At 37.3% G+C, this 7,089-nt stretch overlaps 1 pseudogene across 1 annotated transcript; it reads right to left on the reverse strand.

The window, feature by feature from the left end:
* Positions 1–5,543: 5,543 nt before the first annotated feature.
* Positions 5,544–6,576, reverse strand: LOC308495113 (uncharacterized protein C3orf38 homolog; annotated as a pseudogene). Its single transcript has one exon. The product of its transcript is annotated as an uncharacterized protein C3orf38 homolog (transcript).
* Positions 6,577–7,089: the final 513 nt, after the last annotated feature.

The following is a 7,089-nucleotide window of genomic DNA, read 5'->3' on the forward strand; positions in this document are numbered from 1 at the left end:
GAACACCTGGAGTAATTTTAAGGGAAAAGATCAAAATGACACCAAGGTAAAATCCTTACTACAGTATGTGTCAAAATGTGGACAATAGAAGGGGAAGGAGAAATATAGAGGGGGAGACATCAGTAAGAATTATTTGGTGACACTTTATGCACAGGGCAGCAGTGGAAATTGGAGAGTGAAATCTTTAGAGAAGACTCTTAGAATCACAGTCATAAAAGGAACCTTTGAGATTATTCAGTGCTCTCACTCTTCATCAAATTGTAACTATGGAAATGAAATACATATTTTTATGTACTGTTGTATTAATTAAGAGATATTTCTATGAAACAGAAATATAAAATGTAATATTATATAGGTTGTGCTGATTATAGGTTGTGCTGATAGAACCATGTAGAGTGTCCAGAAATTTTACTGGGACATAATTCCTTTTGCCTCTGTTCAGTTCACCAAGCCCCTCTCTTTTGTCTCATCAGATACTCATAGATCATTTGACATTAAAAGCATTGGTCTGAAGCAAAAATCCTTAGATTTCCAACAAAACCAGGAGTTCCCATAATAAAATATTTTAAAACTTATCATTACTATAGTATGATTTATTTCTATATTATTCACACATTTATTAAGTCAAGTAATTCTCATAATATACCCTGTATTAATATTCCATTTGCACAGAAGTTAATTTATCAGTTATTTATTATGATTTGACTTCTCCACAAAACTCAAAAGCATAATAAATACATATAAGAAAGTAATAAAATAGAAAACCTACTATAAGGAAAAGGAAAATCTAATTAAATTGTGGTAATGGTCTCTAAAGATGGCCCACAATAAATCATATTTCTTGGTATTCCTGTGCTCTTCTAGTCCACTTTCCTTGAATCAGTGACAAATCAGAGAATTGCTTTGGACCAATAAAATGCGGTGGAACTGCCTAAGTTGTGAGGTTGAGTCAGAAAAAACCTTGTGACTACTGTAGGGAAGAAACAAACTTTCCTCTACCCCGAAGGTTTTTCTGGCTGGTCTAATAATCAAATAGACATGAGACAAGAGAAAATAACCAAACTTAATACATATATATGTATGGGAACCCCATATACATGAGCGAGTCAGAGATAGAAAGGGGACATGGGTATATATAAGATTTTCTAAGCTAGGGATGAGGTCAGGTGTCTTGCGGGCTTCAAAGGGTCATTGCAGGGTGATAGGAAGAGTACACACTTAGTTAATAGAAGTGTGTCCTGCCCTATAGATAGGTCAAAAAAAGGTTACATCTGATAATCAAGGCCCCTAATTCCAGTTCTTCTTGTTAGTTAAGGTAAGGGCAGAAATTTATCTTGAGGCTGTGGCTAAAGCTACCTTTAGCTCAAAACAATCCTCATTTCAGAGAGGCACATTTTAGGGTGACTTGTTCTGAATGCCCCCCCCCACCCACAATTTCCTTCCTGAGATATTTGCTCTAGGTGAAGCCAGCAGTCATGTAAGTTCTGCTACCTTACTGCCACCAGGTAAGGAAACCATGTGACACAGCCAAAAGGGGCAGAGGGTGTGTGGGGGGGACAAGTGTACGGGGGGAGGTAGAGACAGAGACAGAGACAGAGACAGAGAGAGAGAGAGAGAGAGAGAGAGAAGAGAGAGAGAAACATTTGTCCTGCCCAAAGTTCAGCTAGCCATTTCAGCTAAGTTACAGATACGTCAGTAAAGAAGCCATCTTTGATATCTAGCCCAATTAAGCGTTTAGATGGCTCCAGCCCAAGAGTGACTGCAACTGCATGAGATATCTTAAATTAACCCACAGAATAGAAAAATAATTTTTAAGCCACTAAGTTCTTGGGTGGTTTGTTTTGCAGCAATAGGTACCTGGAACATATACTAAACATAAGAGTAAACTTAGTTGTTTCAAATTTGTCTTGAGATTTTTAATATTTGAAGAAGAAAACAGAAGCATAATTAATTATAAAGTTATTAGAAATAATGGATCACCAAGTTCTTCATTATTAAAAGAAAATTTATCACTGCTAGGAAGAAAACAATATTCTAGTTCCCCTACTAGTCTTTCCTACCATGGGACATTTCGGCATATTAGCAAAAATCTTGGGTAGTAGATGTGAATAAAACAGAGCTACAGATTGTGAGTTTTGTTAAAAACTTCTCTGGCAACAACACTATTTTATGTTTAAGAACTCTAGCAATAAACATTTATCAGCAGTATTAATGCATGCTATTATCAATGAATGACAACAGTCCATCTTCTTTTTATGAAATGTGTAGTTGAGAACTAGGGCTTTAGATAAACTTCTCTAAGATTCACTGTTCTATATCAAATTTTGATGGGAGCTGAACAGCAGAGAGAGAATTTGAGATTGTACTTCTTGATAGGCGCTTCTGTCTTTTGAAGGATTTTACAGCAGGTGTAGAGTTGGCATCCCATTATAAAAATTTAGATCCCCAAATAACGTTATTACCTGGATGCAAAGCTCCCTGATTTCTGCATTGGAGTGGGCCACATATATTTAAAGGTAAAGCCAGTAACCAAGCTTAATATTTCAACATGTGTCAGATGGGTCAAATAAATTGATCAAGATCACATTATTAATATATGGCAGGATCATAGCACTGTAAAAGGTGTTTTAACTCCAGGATCAGACTCTCTTCTCAACCATCACAGCAGCATAGATATAAGATACATAACTAGAATATGTACACATGAATATAAACATGATTTGTATGCATATGATTTATATGTATATATGAGGTCCGACAATTAAGTTCACGAACTCATCCTAGAAAAAGTGCTACATACCTCACTGCTGAATATCACTACGGTCACCTTCAAAGTACTCCCCTTGGGAAGCTATGCACCGACGCCAGTGCCTAGTCCACCCTTCAGAGCAATTATGGAACTTTATTTCTGGAATGGCCATCAGAGCTGTCGTCGTATTACCGTTGATGTCCTGAATGTCATCAAAATGTCTTCCTTTCAATATTTCCTTTCTCTTCGGGGAAAGAAAGAAGTAATTGGGGGCCAGATCAGGTAAGTAAGGAGTGTATTCAATACAGTAATTTGTTTACTGGCTGAAAACTCCCTCACAGACAGTGCCGTGTGACCTGGTGCATTGTCGTGATGCAAGAGCCATGAATTGTTGGTGAAAAGTTCATGTCATCTAACGTTATCACGCAGCCTTTTCAGCACTTCCAAAGAGTAAACTTGGTGAACTGTTTGTCCAGTTGGTGAAAATTCATAATGAATGATCCCTCTAATATCAAAAAAGATTAGCAACATCATTGCAACAATTTCACGAACCTAATAGTCAGAACTTGTATGTATAGTACTAATCAGAATCTATTTGCCATTTCTCTTTTATTTAAAATTTTATTTTCTTTGAACAGAATGTTTCAAGATCTTAAAATTCCTCAGCCCCTTTAAACCAGTGATTTACTCTGTGGAATTTGTTGGAAGAAATAATAAAAAAGATACACAAAGATTGTTATGTAAAGTGGTTCTTCACTATATAATCTATAACAGGTTTTTGTTGAAAATTGGAATTGAAACTTTAAATAAAAGAGAAATTACACGCGCACACACACACAAACACACACACACACACGTCTCGTGTTTCCCCGAAAATAAGACCTAACCAAAAAATAAACCCTATCATGATTTTTTAGGATGACATCCCCTGAACATAAGCCCTAATGCGTCTTTTGGAGCAAAAATTAATATCAGACTCGGTGTTATTTTTGGGGAAACACTATATATATATAGCAAAAAATGTGTACATGTTTTAAGAAGGGAAAAAAATCTGTATTAATATTGTAATACTCAATATATACTGGTAACAAAAGACGAATCCAAGTCACGTTTGACTTCTGCAATTACAAGAGGTGCTTAAAGTGGTTACCATCAGTGCCCGGACACTTCTGATTACAGCGAACTACTGCTTGAGCAACGTTGACCAAAGTGTCCACTTGTATACATTTTTTTTGGCAGCCCTGGTACATATGTGCAAAAGCTGGTGTAGGAAGACAAAAGATGTGCTGTAATTTCTTTCCCTGCCTAGGGACAAAGGGCCTAGAAAACTGGCTGCAAGTGGCTGTGTGTGTGTGTGAGAGAGAGAGAGAGAGAGGGAGGGAGTGAGTTTGGGATAGGAGCTGAGGGCCCTAGGCAATAGGTTGAGGGAAACCTTGGTAAATATGAGAAATTATTTTCCTACCACACTTGTTGAGGGAATCCTAGACCTCACTATTTGCACAGGGAATAAGGAAGGCTATTTATTTGTTTATTTATTTATTTTTTGTTTTTAATTTTATCCTTTACTTAGGATATTTATCTGTTACATATTATAATGATTCTTCCAACTTAAAAGATGAAAAAGAAATTTTGCCTTTAAATCTAAACAATACACTGTTCTTATAGCAGTTTTTATTTCAGGGCATATCAATTTGTACTCCTCATAAGTGGCATGGCAATAAAAAAACAAAAAGGAAGAGATTTTTCCTCCTGCTTCCAAAATTCTTTTCAGTCACCCTAGATGACCACGAGAAGAGTTAAAGGTAAAAAGTTAACACGTACAATACATCATCACAATATTTCCCAGTTGAATTTTTTTCCCAAATAGCATTTTTGGAAAATAAAATTACAGATTAAATCCAGGATGAGCAAGTAGCTGCTGGATGATGAGGAATTTAAACTTTAAAGCAACTATGTAAGCAAGTCGGCGACTTAACCCCGTAACTCAAACCCAGTAAAACAAACTAGAGGTGAAAAATCCTAATAACTTTAATTTATGATGTGGGAATACTTAGGAACTAAGCACACCTTTTAAAACATTTCAACAAGGTTTCCTTTATGTAGTGTTACAATAAATGCTCTATAAAACTGTTAGCTGAAGCCTTAGATAAGAATAAGGTCTGCTTTTAGAACAGGACTTATCATTGCCCAAAATAGTTCAGAAAATGTTGCAGATTAAAAGATATTTAGCTTGGACTATAGTAGACAACTGAAAAATGTTTCTCAATTTTTAGAAAGGCAAAGTAAATTTTTCTCTATCTCCTAAATTTATTGGGCTTTTTGCACAAGAATGTTGTTCAAGTTTTCTGAAATGAGAACTTTTGAGTTTACATTAAACATCTCTAAAATAAGCATTTAAAAAAACAATACTGTCATGAGATGCTTATGTAAAATTATCCAGATTTAGATGAAAGTAAATGAGAAACTTGAAAAGGGGAAGACTTTAACACAATTACTCCTTTCCCACATGAAAAGTACATTAGCAGAATATTTATTCAGTAAAGTGAAAGCATTACCTGGTTTCTAAGGCACACCATTTGTAAGATCTAAAGTGGGATTTATTTGATGTACTGCGTTAAGCTGTTAGAACATTAGCTGTAACTCAGGTAGAAAGAGGCAAGTATTCACATAATATCTTAGTCTATAGTCAAGAAAGATATTTCAACTAAAAGGTGTCAGTCCTTGCATTTGAAATCACTTAGACATTACTGATAAAGTATATGAATGAGATTCTGTAGAGACTGACGTACAGTGCTCAATGCTTTACAGTTTTACTTAAACTCAGTTCTCTTTTGTTCAACAATGCCTCTTTTCCACTACATAAAGCTTGGGATCCAGTTCCACTACCCAATGGCTGCTTTACATTATGTCATACTTAGTTGGTACCACATAAATTGATTACGTGAAAAATGGCCTTTCGATCACTTGGGTCAAATGTAATAGCTGGTTTCATTAACATTCCAGGAGCAAGGGAATCCTCTCCAGTAATTCTCAAGTTGATAAATTTGATTTCCCAAGTATTCTCCATGAAAGGGCAGTGCATGAGTTCAAAAATTTGTGCAAAAATGCCCAAACAAGGGTTCCCTTGGTAGATAGTCCTGGCAACTCTGACCATAACCAGACCGCGGGGGAGAAGAAGCACATTTCAGTCCACAGGAATCTAGGTTGGGACTGAGAAAAAGATAATATTTTACTAGCGACAGGAGAGGAAGGCTCACAAGTTATGCCCAAAGTAGTTTGTCACATTTTATTCCAATGTGTTGTAATAAAACCTAAACTTGACATCATGCCAGAAGTGCTGTGGCCCCCGTTCATCTTGAGGTGGTCCAAGAAAAGGATTCAGAGAATTAAGAAGTTCAAAGAACCAATGACAGAATTCTTCTCCTAATTGACGAAACTCAACTTTTTTTGGCTTTTTTTTTTTTATCTTCTTTTCCCTGTTGTTGAAAGAGTCTAATGTCCTCAGAGGTCTTAACTGGCTCTGGTGTTTCCTTCAATTTCAGTTGTAATTGCTTTTCCCCGTAATCCTTTGCATACTGAATATGATTGTGTTTTTCAGTAGCTGGAGGTCTAGTAACCTCCAGTGATGCCAAGTACTTAAGTAGGACATGACAGTGGACTTTTTTATGCCTCAGAAGTTCTTCTACACTTTGTACACTTATATTGCACTAATGGCAGTCATCAGGCTGCACCAGGTGGTAAGTGGCGCATAGGCCGTGATCTCATCGTTGTCCAGGAGGCCGAGCGGGTTACAACAACCCTCTCTCTGGGTAGCTGAGCCCTGACATCTCGACCCCCAGGAAAAGAGGAGGGGCAATGCCAATAATGTCGCCAGTTTAGGTCCACCAGACTGGCACCGTGGCCAAGGAAGGCTTTGTAAAACTCAAACTCCTCTTTGGGGATTTTGAAAGGGGGAAGTTATAACTATTTTGAGATATCTCTGTGTCTCAACAGTTATGTTTTAAACATTTAAGCAGGAGTGTATTTCCTAGGGATCAGTTCTTACAATTAGATATATTTTTATTTGTCACTGCCTTTCAGAGTTTCCCCTCACCCCCCCACCCCCACCCCACAGGATTAGGGAAAATGTCGGAATACACATGAACAAACCTATAGACGCTACAGGAGTTCCTGGCTTTTTCACGACGCCTGGGTGCCTAAGGTATCAATGCAGCCTCCCCCCACGTCACCCCCAGTCTGGTATTAGCACCCACCTCGATTGCGCCTCTGCATTCTGTATGTCTCAGGTTGGATGGCAGAGGATTGGAGATGGGGGTGGGAGGCATCATTTCTGTAGGTAT

The sequence above is a fragment of the Rhinolophus hipposideros genome, assembly GCF_964194185.1.
Source record: "Rhinolophus hipposideros genome assembly, chromosome: X".
In the NCBI taxonomy this organism is placed as follows: domain Eukaryota; kingdom Metazoa; phylum Chordata; class Mammalia; order Chiroptera; family Rhinolophidae; genus Rhinolophus; species Rhinolophus hipposideros.